At 46.8% G+C, this 16,156-nt stretch overlaps 1 protein-coding gene and 1 long non-coding RNA gene across 7 annotated transcripts in view; both read right to left on the reverse strand.

Annotated features, from left to right (window-relative positions):
• Nucleotides 1-5,052, reverse strand: part of LOC147029437 (diacylglycerol kinase beta-like) — a 351,555-nt gene extending 346,503 nt beyond the window's left edge. For 3 of the 6 annotated variants that reach the window (XM_085872492.1, XM_085872490.1, XM_085872487.1), the window contains exon 1: nucleotides 4,702-5,051. The gene's annotated coding sequence lies outside the window, so the exon portion shown is untranslated. Of the gene's footprint in view, nucleotides 1-4,181; nucleotides 4,330-4,701 lie in introns of all 6 variants that reach the window. The other 3 variants (XM_085872493.1, XM_085872491.1, XM_085872488.1) reach the window with 2 other exon arrangements.
• Nucleotides 5,053-9,278: 4,226 nt separating this feature from the next.
• LOC147029438 (uncharacterized) overlaps nucleotides 9,279-16,156 on the reverse strand; it is a 54,996-nt gene continuing 48,118 nt past the window's right edge. The window contains exon 3 of the long non-coding RNA XR_015055910.1: nucleotides 9,279-11,335. This is a non-coding gene — a long non-coding RNA (uncharacterized LOC147029438). The remainder of the gene's footprint in view (nucleotides 11,336-16,156) is intronic.

The raw sequence follows: 16,156 nt of genomic DNA on the forward strand, positions 1-16,156 counted from the left end.
GGGCAACATTGGAGCATGTAACACAGCAAAAGGATCTGGGGGTGGTAATAGATGGGGGGGGGGGTTAAGCATACAGTGCAGTACTAAGCAGCCATAGGTAAACCAAACAAAGTTTTAGGTTATATTCGAAGGGGTGGGGGGCGGGGTAAATTATAAATCAGAGGTAGTTTTAACATAATATTGGTTCGTGGGCGCCAGCAGTGACCACTATTTTCGTTGTGTCTGTGTGTCAGCAGCAGTTGTGTCAGCAGTGACGTTGTGTCGTTGTGTCTGATAAGTACTACTAATCTTAAATGAGTGAGGAAGACAATATAACTTGCATGCTAGGACACCACCTGCACATCAAGCCAAGTGTTCGCTTCGTGGCTTGGGTGGCTGGCTTTGGATCCTGGGGTCCTGAGTTTGAGCCCCGTCATCTGTTGAATTAACACCAGGTGGATGACTCAACCTGTCATCCTTCCGCAGTAAGCGAAATAAGTACCAGTGGACTGGTAGAGCGGTACAGAATCAATAACACAGCTCCACTTCCAAGAGATGACAGCTACCCGGCAGCCAAGCTGCCATATGCAAGAACAGAACCTGGACATCATTTTCATACGGGCAACTGTGTGACACGTTTCACATGCGGGTAAGTGGTGTTTCGATTAAATTTGACCTTTTATGTCTGGTCACAGGGTGGGCCGTATGCCAAATTGTATTCACTGCTATGCCATTTTGTTGTCTTGTGCGGTTAGGGGTGACAAAGACTCACAATCCGATGACGGCTAACAACGTGATGCCAGGTGTTAGATTGATGGATAGCGTTGCATGACCTGGAGTGAAATGTATTTCGACGGCGAAGCAGCATAAACGTACCCAGTGGTTTTTCCCTCTAACCCAGACAAACATCAATTTACACCATGAGCACCATCCAATGAGGAACAGACAACAAATGTCAAATTTCAATGTCCATCAGCAATGTTGTACTAACAGTTATGAGCCCAATCTCTTGGTGGAGATGAGATGTCTTCGATCCATTGCTGGCTCTTCAGAAGCGTGTGAAAATTATTGCACATTAGAGGACCGGTGACTCCTATTTATTCATCAGAAATGACATGATCACATTCTGCTGTCATTCGGAATACTCTTGAATGCAATATCTCCTCGGTTTGAAAACTTCTGAATGCAGGATTAAACCGCTGTTGTGATCCCCAATTCGAATCACTTGTACAAATCCGGCATTGTTATTGGTTCGCATTTTCAGCGAGGCAAACGGCTTTTGATGCTTAGGATGTGTTGAAACTCCATAATCTCTGTTGATTTGTACTCGTCTTTGTAATCCCTGTAAATCCACACTGATGTCTCAGAATGTCCTTGTATTTTCATAGTTTAATGGATGATTATATGTGCAAGCAAGCCAGGTGTTGGCTTAATTGTTGAGGTGGCCGACTTAAGATATTAAGGTCTCGATTTGAAGCCCCTACCGTGCTCTTAAACAACACCAGGTGGGGTTGACTCAGAATACCAGTGAATCCAGGGAATATGTTCCCTCCAAGGGTAGTGACAGTAAAGTCAGTGAATAGTTTGAAAATCGAGTTGGATAGGTCTCTGGAAGTAGTGTGGATGGGTGGGGAGAAGGTATCAAGATGTTGGCATCATCGCACAGGCTTGAAGGGCCAAATGACCTCCTGCATTGAAGTTCCTTGTACATCCTTGTAAGCTTGTGGATGAAGAAGGAGTAAAATCGACTAAATCGACGACACGAAAATTTACGGAAGAGAATAAATCATTTACTCAAAGGAAACATGCTATCCTTCAATACTTCAATTTTTGCACCTCCGTCATGCACCAATGAACACAAAGCGACCTCGATCAGCGAATGAACAGGAAGCTGTGACTTTCTTCCAAATTCGCTTCATGATGAAGGAAAAAAATAAATAAAGGAGAGAGAGAGGAGTTGTAAGTAAACTGGGAAGGTTTGCACAAACAGGTGGTGCGCAATGCTCACTGAAACGTAGGACTCAAAAGGGTGTCTGCTCCAGTCACGTGGAACCCTGGTGGTATGAGTACACGACTCAAACGGGTGTCCGGTCCGGTCCAGTCACGTGATACCCTGGCGGTACGAGTACACGACTCAAACGGGTGTCCGGTCCAGTGATGTGGTACGAGTACACAACTGAAACGGGTGTCCGGTCCAGTCACGTGATACCCTGGCGGTACGAGTACACGACTCAAACGGGTGTCCGGTCCAGTGATGTGGTACGAGTACACGACTGAAACGGGTGTCCGGTCCAGTCACGTGGTACCCTGGCGGTACGAGTACACGACTCAAACGGGTGTCCGCTCCAGTCACGTGGTACCCTGGCGGTACGAGTACACAACTGAAACGGGTGTCCGGTCCAGTCACGTGATACCCTGGCGGTACGAGTACACGACTCAAACGGGTGTCCGGTCCAGTGATGTGGTACGAGTACACGACTCAAACGGGTGTCCGCTCCAGTCACGTGGTACCCTGGCGGTACGAGTACACGACTCAAACGGGTGTCCGCTCCAGTCACGTGGTACCCTGGCGGTACGAGTACACAACTGAAACGGGTGTCCGGTCCAGTCACGTGATACCCTGGCGGTACGAGTACACGACTCAAACGGGTGTCCGGTCCAGTGATGTGGTACGAGTACATGACTGAAACGGGTGTCCGGTCCAGTCACGTGGTACCCTGGCGGTACGAGTACACGACTCAAACGGGTGTCCGCTCCAGTCACGTGGTACGAGTACACGACTGAAACGGGTGTCCGGTCCAGTCACGTGGTACCCTGGCGGTACGAGTACACGACTCAAACGGGTGTCCGGTCCAGTCACGTGGAACCCTGGTGGTATGAGTACACAACTGAAACGGGTGTCCGGTCCAGTCACGTGATACCCTGGCGGTACGAGTACACGACTCAAACGGGTGTCCGGTCCAGTGATGTGGTACGAGTACATGACTGAAACGGGTGTCCGGTCCAGTCACGTGGTACCCTGGCGGTACGAGTACACGACTCAAACGGGTGTCCGCTCCAGTCACGTGGTACCCTGGCGGTACGAGTACACAACTGAAACGGGTGTCCGGTCCAGTCACGTGATACCCTGGCGGTACGAGTACACGACTCAAACGGGTGTCCGGTCCAGTGATGTGGTACGAGTACACGACTCAAACGGGTGTCCGCTCCAGTCACGTGGTACCCTGGCGGTACGAGTACACGACTCAAACGGGTGTCCGCTCCAGTCACGTGGTACCCTGGCGGTACGAGTACACAACTGAAACGGGTGTCCGGTCCAGTCACGTGATACCCTGGCGGTACGAGTACACGACTCAAACGGGTGTCCGGTCCAGTGATGTGGTACGAGTACATGACTGAAACGGGTGTCCGGTCCAGTCACGTGGTACCCTGGCGGTACGAGTACACGACTCAAACGGGTGTCCGCTCCAGTCACGTGGTACGAGTACACGACTGAAACGGGTGTCCGGTCCAGTCACGTGGTACCCTGGCGGTACGAGTACACGACTCAAACGGGTGTCCGGTCCAGTCACGTGGAACCCTGGTGGTATGAGTACACAACTGAAACGGGTGTCCGGTCCAGTCACGTGATACCCTGGCGGTACGAGTACACGACTCAAACGGGTGTCCGGTCCAGTGATGTGGTACGAGTACATGACTGAAACGGGTGTCCGGTCCAGTCACGTGGTACCCTGGCGGTACGAGTACACGACTCAAACGGGTGTCCGCTCCAGTCACGTGGTACGAGTACACGACTGAAACGGGTGTCCGGTCCAGTCACGTGGTACCCTGGCGGTACGAGTACACGACTCAAACCGGTGTCCGGTCCAGTCACGTGGTACCCTGGCGGTACGAGTACACGACTCAAACCGGTGTCCGGTCCAGTCACGTGGAACCCTGGTGGTATGAGTACACGACTGAAACGGGTGTCCGGTCCAGTCACGTGGTACCCTGGCGGTACGAGTACACGACTCAAACGGGTGTCCGGTCCGGTCCAGTCACGTGGCACCCTGGCGGTACGAGTACACGACTCAAACGGGTGTCCGGTCCAGTCACGTGGCACCCTGGCGGTACGAGTACACGACTCAAACGGGTGTCCGGTCCAGTCACGTGGCACCCTGGCGGTACGAGTACGAGCGAGCAATGTGAGGCGCTGTTCTCACCACAGGACAGACGTCGATTCACCATTTTGTCCGTTTGATCAGAGCCGTGCACCGTGTACACACAGTCGGCTCAGCAAGCCCTTCACATCCCGCCAAAAGTGAGCGCCTCAGGAACCGAGCCCGAGCACGGAGCGGAGTCCGGATCGACCTGTGGTACAGGGGTCGGGTCGAGTCAGGCGGTTAAAAGTTCCCCTCGATCCCCATTTCGAGCGTAAACAAACCGTTTCGGACATGAGTTTATCGTCAGGAATGGACCGTGATGCCGTCGAAGGTGAGAAATCAAATCACTCGGTTTAGAGTAACAACCAACAAGGTAGAGGAAGCAAATGGTAAGAATACCGATTACAAGTAGTCGCAGCAACACGCGGTGCTCACAACATGCACGAGGGACCGTATTCCTTGGTGCGGTGAATAAGTACATGAGCACTAGTCGGATCGCTGAGTAGCGATCGGAGACGGGAAGCGCACACACACACACACGGTACGTCAAGAGGATTCCGATGGCGGCGGAGACACTCACCGAGTACCGCGTTGAGACGGCGAGTCGCTCGGATCGCAGGAGCGCGTCCCCAAGCGCAGCGCGCGTTCCCCACCTGTGACGTGTCAGGGGCGTCGCCTCGCGTCTCCCGTCAACGATTCGGTGTTGGACGAGTCGGAGCGCGATTCCCGGGCCGGGCGGACGTGCCCCGTGCTGTGACGGGGGCGTGAGGCGCGTTCCCGCTCCCACACGTGTTCGCTCTTGCGCGGGATTGATGAGGAAGCGCCGACCCGGCAGTTCGCGCCGCGAAGGGAGTAACGTGCTCACCTTGAGTGAGCAGTGTTCGTGTGTGTCGGTCTCGTGCAAACCCGAGCCTACAGGTCCCTCCGTTCCACGTGCTCAGAGCGGCAATCCCGTGAGTGACGTCACTCGCCTGGGAAGGGAACCACAGCGTGACGGTGGAATCCCCTCCCCCCCATAAAGCAAGCTCACGTCGCCACTCGCTGTCCATCAGGCGGTGATCTTTGCTTTCCGACCTGCTACGAGGGCTCGCGTTCATCGGGAAATGGAGTGGAGGCGAGAGAGTACGGCTCGGCACTCGTTCCACTCTCGCATCGTACTCGTTCCACTCTCGCATCGTACTCGTTCCACTCTCGCATCGTACTCGTTCCACTCTCGCATCGTACTCGTTCCACTCTCGCAGCGTACTCGTACCACTCTCGCAGCGTACTCGTACCACTCTCGCATCGTACTCGTTCCACTCTCGCATCGTACTCGTACCACTCTCGCATCGTACTCGTTCCACTCTCGCATCGTACTCGTACCACTCTCGCATCGTACTCGTACCACTCTCGCATCGTACTCGTTCCACTCTCGCGTCGTACTCGTACCACTCTCGCAGCGTACTCGTACCACTCTCGCAGCGTACTCGTACCACTCTCGCAGCGTACTCGTACATCATCCTGCCATTGTTTTCACCACGTTCACCACAAAATATCCTTTCTCCCGATTGAAGAGCAATTGTCTCCTGTGACGTCATGTCGTTTGATGAGCAGATTTCTTTGGACCAAACGAACTCTTCTTCGGTTCTCGTCCGTCGGTGTTGAAAGAAACCGTGAGATGGTGTTTCCGCTCAATCGTGGGGTTCGAACTTAAAAACAAGACAAAAACACGAGGTGGTGAAGTTTTTAACACCCCGACCTCTCACCGCCAGGTTGGTTCCACAGGTGTTTTTATTTTTATTTTTTTGTTTCCCTTGTCGAGGCTCGTATGAGAGCTAACACACAACACACAGCAAGGGGGCGGGAGTGGAAAGGACAAAACAGTGGAGAACAAAGACATTAGGAGATCTGTGGAAGGGAGAGGGATGGAGTGTGGAACATGAGGAATACAAGATGGAACATTACAGGGACTTTCAGGAAGGAAAGCAGGGAATTTGAAAGGGGTGGGCTTGGGTGGATTAACGGGCGTAGAAAAGATCGAGGATTTGGATGGGGGTGATTTGGATAAGAGGTGGTGGTGAACAGCTGTTTTGAAGGCCTGGAGGGAAGAATGGGATTGAATAGAGTGAGGGAGTTTATTCCAAAGGCAGGAAAAAAGAGGAATGAAAGAGTGAAGGTGAGCAGTGATTCGTGATTTTGGTGGTTTTTTCCAGAAGGGGGTTGTTGGCGGACCTTGGGCGCCCTGAGAAAATATGGTGAGGACAAATCGCACAGAGAGCAGGGAGGGAGGGGGCGAGACCGGAGAGGAGACAGTAGAAGACAGAAAGACCACCAACCTGCCTGCAGTGAGAGAGTGAGAGGCCCAATGTTTCAGCCTCACCAAGGGAGATGCCAATCATCCAAAATGCCTTGGTTTCTTCCGCGTGAAGCTGAGAAAGGTGAGAGGCAGGAGCACCAGCAGAGAGGGGAGAGCAGTACTCCATCAGGCTGTGGACGAGAGCTTTGTATGTGGTCAGGAGCTCAGGTGGGCCGAAGAAAGACTTTGAACGACGGAGGATTCCCAGTCGGCGACTGGCTTTGGAGGCGAGGTTTGAAATCCTAGGAAAGATCATGGCAGATAGTGAGACCCAGAAGCTTGAAAGAAAGGACTTCTTCCAGCAGATTGTTAAGAAAGTATATGGGTGGAGGGGTTTCCAAAAGGTCCTTTCGGAGAGACAGAGAGTGTGAGATTTGTCCGGATTGAAAGACATGTTCCACTGTTGGACCAGTTTGTGATTTTACCCAGATCTGCAGAGAGTGAAGAAACTGCTGCTTGCCAGTCTTATGGATGACAGATGGTACGGCAGAGGGTGGAGTCATCAGCAAAGAGATATAGAGGATTTTTCAGAGAGTGGGAGAGAAAAGAGGAACAAATGAGTGGAGGTGAACAGTGAGCCTGGATCTTGGGAGGTGAACAGAAAGAAGGTTACCTGACAGACCATGTGCACCCTGAATAAATTACCTGTGAGGGCCTCAAGAGAGGACAGATCAGATGCAAGACCAAATAGGAGGAGGTAGAACACAAGGTCACCAACCTGCCTGCAATGTGAGAGTAACAGGTCGAGACACTCATCTTCGCCGTGGGTGATCGGTATGATTTTGAGGGTCTTGCTTTCCACGGCATCAACAAGGGTAAGGAGGGTGAGGTCGAAGAATCAGCCCAAAGGGGGGTTTGATGGATGGTATATTTTTGTGGATAAATCCATTTTTGTTGACGGCTAGCAGGCCACAGTGGCTCTCCAGCGGGAACATGTTTAGGGTGCCGGTGATAACTCACATACTGTTCACCAACATCACTGTAGGATCTTGAACGACCTTAACGACGGGACTGGCAGCTTAACGTCCATCTGATTGATGCATCGGCCTGCCTGTGAAGCACAAATCTGAAAGTTCAAAATCAGATCAGGAATCAAACCCAAAACGTGACAACTCGAGCTCAGTGAACTGCATGTGCACCACACGGTCATTTTTTGATGTACCAGCAAAAAAGAACTGTTACATCGACGGTAAGAACAACCCGTATCCCTCGAGGGTGTATTTTCCCTAGGCGAGCCGTAAATCCCACCGTAGTCGGGTGAACGGATGAGATTAGGGACAGTTCAGCTAATGTGGTATCGTGAGTTGCCACGTTTGCCAAACTACGTGATATGCTCCGTAGGGCCCGGGCCACTCCGATTAGCACCGTACGTGACTTGGAGACCTGTGGCAGAGAGGAAGGTTTATAGCTAAGTCGGGTTTGTTTCCACAATTAGTGACCCCAATTTTTAATGGCACCACAGTTTCTTAGACCCTGAGGAATACTAAACCACCATATAGAAAAAGTAATAATAATTCTTCCTGTACTCCCAATTTTCGAGCTGTATCTCCGAGTCGGCTTGGACTTTCGGAATTAAATTTTGCATCAATAATGTGAATAAGAAAGTATGGGAATAGTAGAAAGAAAGTATTGACGTGTTTTTGGACCTTGACCTAATTTTAATGAAATGACCTAATTAGAGACATTTTAACATTTTTCATCAAAAATCGACTAAGGTTTGTCCGATCGGATATAAATTGTCCTCATAAAATAGCCTCGAGGAAGGCACATTTATAATTAATTTAAATCATACCACTCCGGGTTCAAGGTCAAGGTCAAATGGCGATCTGAAAGAAGAATGTGCTCTTTTTGCCATCACTCAATTTTGCCAGTGCAGAATCTCAAAGACCGTTTGGTCTTCCAAGATGTTCTCGCATCATAATGGTATATCTGTACTGAAGTTGTGCACCTGGTATTTGATTGGTGTCCTTGACCTACCTTTTTTAGGATTGTGACCTAATTAATAAAAATAAAACCTCCTTTCATCATATCACCGAGGGTATTTCAGCATACCGGCCGGGGGAGGCTTACCCTTGGCGATCGCTTTGTGATCGCATATATCGAGTTGGGATATGATTTTGTTACGTGGTGGTTTGGGGCGATGCATAAAGGTGGGAGAAGGTGTTGGTTGGTGGGTGTGTAAATGCAGAGAAGATCATGGTTTCAGATGGGAGATGATCTAAAATGGTGGTGAGCAGTTGTGTTGAAGCCCTCGAGGGTAGAATGAGATTGAAGAAAATGTGGAAGTTTGTTCCACGGGTCAGTGGGAAAAAAAGAGGAACGAATGAGTGGAGGTGAACCGCAATCCTGGATTTAGGTAGTTTCAGCAGAAGGGGGTTGATGGTAGAACGCATGTGCCCTGCAGATACGTGGGGGGACAGAGCACGGAAAGAGCAGAGGGTACAAGACCAGAAAGGTGGCGGTGGAAGACAGAGAGACCGCCGACCTGTCTGCGATGTGGAAGTGATAGGCCCATAGACTCAACTTCATCGCGGGAGATTCCAATGATCTTGAGGGCCTTGGTTTCTACGGCATCAAGCTGAGCAAGGTATGAGGCAGGGAAGCCAGCCCAGAGGAGAGAGCAGTACTCTATCAATCTATGGATGAAGGCATTGTAGGTGGAAAGGAGTTCAGGTGTGCCAAGGAAAGACTTTGTATGACTGGGGATGCCCAGTCGGCAGCTGGCTTTGGAGGTCAACTTTGAAATGTGGTTTGCCAAAGAAATATCATGGCTAAGTGAAGCTGTTAGTGTTAAGAAAGGAGATGGGAGGGTTTGCCAGATGGGCCTTTCGGAGAGTGTGAAATTAGTTATAATTGAAAGACGTATTCCAAGTGCTTCACCAGCTCGTGATTGCATCAAGGTCTGCAGAGGGGGAAGACGCCCACTTCTAACAATAACCACAGAGATAGCTTTGACGAAGTATGATTCAAGAAAAATTTGCAAAGATGGAACACACATATGATTACACATTTTAATGGAAGTCAAATAGTTCAAGCAGTGAAAAGATTAAGGTACCATGAAGCAATGCAGCTGAATGCCATGAAACGGTCTGCCAATTGAGGAGTTACACAATGACATAATCCGTCACACGACAAACAGTTACATTGGCTACCGTTTCATTGTGTGGTTCTATTGTTGCTGTTGCTATGGAAATTTTACACTCATTCAATTGTCAGGCATATGGTTCCTTAGCGTTAACGTAACACATACGAGTTGTGCTGTAGTAGGTGGCGACGTCGTGTAAACGACAGCAATTTAATGACCGGTGTCATTGGGCCTGGTCTCTCAAGGCATTTCGAGCCTTGTTATAAGTGAACGTCTGTGCTTCTGCCTTCTCCTTGTCACAGACGCCTACCTTGCCTGGAGCAATGGAATAATCTCGAGTGATTCACTTGTTTGAACCCAGAATGCAAACAAAACACTAAGGAGAGGGCCAAGATATCCCTGACATAAAAAAGTTGGGGGAAAAATTCCCCTCTTCCTATTCTCCCTGTACATCCTCTTCTGTCCTCGTTCTGTCTTCAAGGTGAAGCCTTGGTTGATCCCATCTGGGTATGTTGATTGATTATGTACTGTTTGAACTTGAGTATGTCTATTAATTACATATTATTGGACCATGACTCCATCTATTAATTCGGTGTATTAATTACAGACTATTGAAACGTAAATTTTAGACCTTTACACCCTTTAGATCATTTTCGACCCTTTAAAGCATTTATGACCCTTTAACCCCATTTACACTTTTTTGCCATTTAGACCTTTATACCCATAAGACTGCTTTGACACGTGAGACCCCTTAAGACCTTTTAAGACCCCTTAGGCTCCTGAAGACCTTGTCACACTTTTGACTGCTTCGACCCCTTGACCCTCTTTAGACACTTTAGACTCCTTCAACCCTTTCAACCCATCCATCCATGCATTGCGACCATACTCTGTACAGAGTGTCGGTGCTGCCGAAGCTACTCAAATGGCTTTCGACGCCTTAGACCCTTTAAACGTGTAACTACTGCTGGAACATACCCTTTAGACCTTTTAGACCCTCTTAAACCCTTTAGAACGCTTAGCCTCCGTGAACCTTTCGATCTTTTAGACCCTTTAGGTGGGTGTGAATGCTTGGAAGAGGGTGGAGGGATTACTGGCATACAGACAGATGTTCTGATGTGGTGTGTAATGCCGACCTACCTTTACGGTCTGGAAACGGTGGCAATGACAGAGAGATAATAACAGAGGCTGCAAGTTTGTGAGAGCAACTGGGTCAAGAGGATTGCGGGAGTGAAGAGGGTGGTGAATCATGCTTTGCACATCTTTCTTGTTTGTCTATCTGTCTGTTTGCATAATATAATGTGCCAGCCATAACATAGGCCCCAAGCGCCACTGGGAGGAAGCCAGTACTATACTTCACGTTATCTTTTTTTCAACTGTGTACCTCTACAATCTATAAAATAAGTGCTGTTAAAATGCGAGTTTGTCGATAAAGTATCTACAATTACAATGTGAATACGTGTATAAAGTGCGTACTATAAAACCACACAAACACCACAGAAAACAAGTCCTAGCGAGGGTCTGCAATCTCCGATATCTCTTTCCAGTGCATAGTGTGTTTAGTAAGCTGTGCTAAATGTCCAAGCGTAACACGAGTTTTACTGATCTTTAACAGAGAACAACGGAAAATACAAGTCCCACAAATCTACAATCTGAAATGCTGATCTGATTGCTGGTTTGTGAGCTCAGTTTAACTCGACCAGGAAACCACAGGTGCGCAGCTGCTCAGCCTCGCCAATCTGGCTCGGCTTCTCACTGAAGGTCACGTCTCACGCAGCGTTCCTTGGTAACTCAGCCCTGAAATACAAACCTTCCCATGATGTGCCAAACCGATGTGGGTGTGAAACATGAATCACACTCATATATATGCACCACATACACGCAGTTTTACAATTTGGCAAGGGGAAGGAAGTACTGCAGAGCCCAATAGGACACAAAAACCACGTTGATAATGAGACGTCACATGGACATTGTATTCACCGCAAAGTTGTGTTTCTGCCTCTTGAGTGGCAGTTAATGATGAACTCATCCTTTGGTCTTTTCCAATATCAAAAAAAAATCTCTCACACAAAATATGTTTAAGAATTTAATATGTAATTCTCATTTTGCTAGATCCCTGTTGGCTTTGACGACGTCTGTCCCCCCCCCCCCCAAAAAAAAACTTTATCTTTGAATTTCCCCACTTTAGAAATGCAATTTTGAATCAACTAAGAAGTATAATATTAGTCACATAATTATCTACCAGCTTTATGACCAAAATGTGGCAAAATCTTGTTCAGGCACACTTTTTCTTCACTTGTGCCGTCGCAAATACAGTTCTGATCACCAAGTGGTCGAAGTTATCAATAATTCCACAAGAGCTCCTCTCAGTGATGAACCAGTCAGTCTTTGTCAGTGAATTGATGTAAATAATTATTATGGCAGATGCTAATTCTTTCATCTTCTCCATTTCAATAACAAAAATCATCAAGAACATGGTTTTATACTACTTTCAACCCTGGACATGCTGCTTCCCCTGACCCAGCTACTCGAGGAGATCCCAAACTTCAATGAGGACGTCATGGCAGCCATTCAGGATACATGTCATGTTCGATGAGCTTTGTGTCGGGATCTGCTCATCCATGCTTTTTTTTTTTCATCACTGAAGTCATCTTCACCGGGGAACAGATTTCCTCCACATGCAAAAGGAGTTTTGCAATATTTTGTCGAGTGGTTATGGCCAAAGGTAACGCTTTTGAGTAAATCTTTGGTACAAAGCTGCGGCTTGAACAAATGTTGATTAATTTGGCATTATCCCAACTGGAAAAATGACTGCATGTGATACAATATAACCTGTGCGCGGGGGACGGGGTTTTGCAATCACTTCTGTGTGTCTGTCTGTATGTCCCGGCTGTAACTTTTTTCAACTTGAGCTTTTGTCATCAAATTTTCAACAAAGTTTTATTATACGAATATGGAGAAGACAAATTAAGAATTGAGTCAAAAGGTCAGAGTCAAAGTTACCATTTAGCATCCGGAAGAAGAAGAAGAATTCTGAATACCAAGCGGATGGGCTTTGCATTTCAGATGCTTTGTAGTTTTCAATTTTTTTTTTTGAAACGGCTACAGTACTATGAAAGGTTTGGGTCATTTTGACTTTTGTGGTGCATTTGCGGTGGGTGCTCATGAAACATTTGCGGGAAGTTTCGCAAAACATGTCCCGATTGAATACTTATGGGATGTTATAAAGACATCATAGAATCTTTAACATCCACCAACTCAAGCTTGCAGGAGGGACGTCCAGTTTAACGTCCATCCGAGGGATGGCACACACACTCATACCTCACCCGACATGCGAAACACCAGGATGACATTTTATAGCTGCGTTGAGATTTGAAGTCATGTTGCACCATTTGGAGATTAATTTGCATACTTTGAGGCCATTCTTTCAGCCCTATCCAACACGTTACCTTTATTATCCCTCACTGGGCTTAGTTCAAAACGGGGGCTTATGGATTTGGTCTCGATTTTCGTGCCTGTGTGTGTGTGCATGCGTCTGCAACCACATCTTGAAAATGTCTGGACAGATTTTATTTGTACTTGGCAAAAAGACAATACAGGATGGTATACAAATGCGTATCATTTTGTTTCGCAATGCGATCAAAGATGGCTGACTGGTGGCTATTTTAGTTGTTAAAAAAACCCCGTTATTGAATACGTCCTCAACCATTTCTCAGAGATGCATTTACAGATCTTGTTCAAACTTTACACACAGATAATGAATGTTGACTTAAATGTGCACATAATTTTATTTTGAGATCAGATCCAAGATGGCCGACGAGTGGCCATTTTAATTATAAAAACCTGATGTTGAAGACATCCTCAACCATTTCTTGGACATGCATTTACTGATGTTGTTCAAACTTGTTACACAGATAAGGAATGATGGCTTACATAAGCATGCCATTTTGTTTCAAGATCAGATCCAAGATGGCCGACTGGTGGCCATTTTGTTACTGAAGCATGTCGCCAACCATTTCTCAGACATGCATGGTCCGATTTTGTTCAAACGTGGCACAAGCACAATACACGATGGCATACACTTGCACCTAACTTTATTTTGTGATCTGATCAATGATTGCTGACTGGTAGACTGGTGGCCATTTTGTTGTAAATAAATATGGGCTATCCCTTTAACTCTGCACAGCAAAATTACTAAAACGAAGGGGGCTATGACAATTTATGTCGTTTTTTTCCTTCTTGTTCAATGCCTCACCTGCGAGGTCAAGCGAGTGCTTCAAAAAGAAACATTTAGACGCATAACAGAGGAATTATTCAAAAGGCTAAACAAGGAGTATTCAGGTCGTAGACACATTACAGAATGGATGGCTCATATTTAAATTTGTTTAGACATACTTAGACACATTGTGATCTTTGTACACAAATACTGCACATATTATGCTGAACATTTAGTCATGAAATAACTATACTATGTTACCCCCTTTCACACCTATCACATCCACGCAACAATATTTTCTTTACTAGCATCAACACTTTACTGGGCAGGAGCACCCACTCAGTCCACCTTCGGTGGGTAGTTTAAAATGGTGATAATTTACACAAAGTGATACTTTCTTCTGGAACACATTGTACACGTGAAAAAAAATTGAGATATACTCGAACATTATTTGGCCTTGCTGGACAACACTGTAGAGTTTTTGTGATATAAAAGGCCAAGTGATCAATTTGAATTTTTTTGTTATACGTATATGTGTGTATATGTATATATATATATACACACACACACACACACACACACACACACACACACACACACACACACACACACACACACACACACACACACACACACACACACACACACACACACACACACACACACACACACACACCCAAACACACACACACACACACAGTGGACAAAAAAATGGAGACACCTGGGTAAATTAGGAACACCAAGTACATTGAAAGCAACAGCTTCCAGACAGGTGTGGCCAATGTGTTAATTCAGCAAATAAAATCCCAGCATGCTTCAGGTCATGTATAAAAATGCTGCACAGGCCTGGTTGCTCTAATTATAGCTCGCATGGCTGCAAGAGGAGACCTCAGTGACTTTGAAAGAGGGGTGATTGTTGGGGTACGTTTGGCAGGAGCTTAAGTGACAAAGACAACTTAACTTGCTGGTGTTTCACGAGCAACGGTGTCTAAGGTGATGTCGGCATGGAACTCCATGGGAAAGACATCAAGACACTGAGATATGATGGTTAGCTGTGTAAGCAGTCGGGGACAATCTGGCGGTGATTGTTAAGGGTGAAATTTGTTAACTGGTGGAATGGTTATCCTGGAACTATAATTCACAGACCAATGTTTGTGTGTTTGTTTGTTTGGCATGCTACTCCTCCTACAGTTCTGGGCTGATTACATCCAGACTTACTACCTAGGTATTAGCATGACCCAAATAAGTGTATCGGGATGTTATTATCTTTGCTGGTGGTTTTGGAGGGGAGGAAGGGGGGGGGGACGACGCAAATTCTCTATATAAATGTGTATTATATAGTGCCGCCTCCAGGTGGGGGAGGGTATTATCAGTAAGTCTTCACCATTTACAGTGCAATGCTGTATTCCTGTCCCCACTCCCCATGTTTTCCAGTGCAGTGAGGTGTTTTGAATTATAAGCAGTAGATATGTTTTTGCTTCATGCACATAACCAGGGTTTGTTTGTTTTTGTGGATATAAAACCGTCAGTTGCCTATAAACCGCCAAAATAAAGGTATGCATCAGAAGAACGTGTTGCATACTTGGAACAAGATCGCCCGTCAGGCAGGTACTCAGCTGGTTCCTTCAAATGACCAATGATGTGATTTGAATCCTGGCGAAGAAATATTATATGGTAAAATAAATCCCGGCGAGTCAGAGGCACCAGAAAACCTCTCCCCACTGTCTTGTGGGTTATCCATGTTGGAGCAAAACTAGGAGAGGAAAACTCTGATGTTACACCAATGGACTACTGAAGCTCATTCGGCTTGATTGCTAATTATCTTTGGCGCTGATGACTGCGAACCTAATTCATCCTACGACAGTTCTGGGCTGATTACATCCAGAATTTATCTTCGTCCAATGTCGGGAAGAACCCAAATAGATAGCAGTGGCGATGCACCGTACTCATATCCAGTTGAAAGCATAATGAGTTCTTTCCTCTTGTTACAATGATAAGTGAATGCCAAAACAAATACAGTACACACACACACACACACACACACACACACACACACACACACACACACACACACACACACACACACACACACATATATATATATATATATATATATATATATATATATATATTCTGGCAGATAAGTGAAATATTTGGGGGAATTGTGCCTTTGATGACACAAGCATGAATGTTGATACACTGTTAGATCATGCCCTAAGGAAGATATTTAGTTATAGGGCCATCGCAGAATTGTCCTGTGGCCAAAATGGCCACCACTGGTTGTTATTTGACCAATAGCTCAGATTCTAGACCAGCTGGGATATTGATTCTGGTGACTAATCGTACATTTTCAAGGATGAGGAATGCAGTGGTACTATTTATAACATGCTAGCAACTACCAA

Source organism: Eptatretus burgeri, chromosome 3 (assembly GCF_056783735.1).
Source record: "Eptatretus burgeri isolate ZD-2024b chromosome 3, Ebu_testis_v1, whole genome shotgun sequence".
NCBI lineage: Eukaryota > Metazoa > Chordata > Myxini > Myxiniformes > Myxinidae > Eptatretus > Eptatretus burgeri.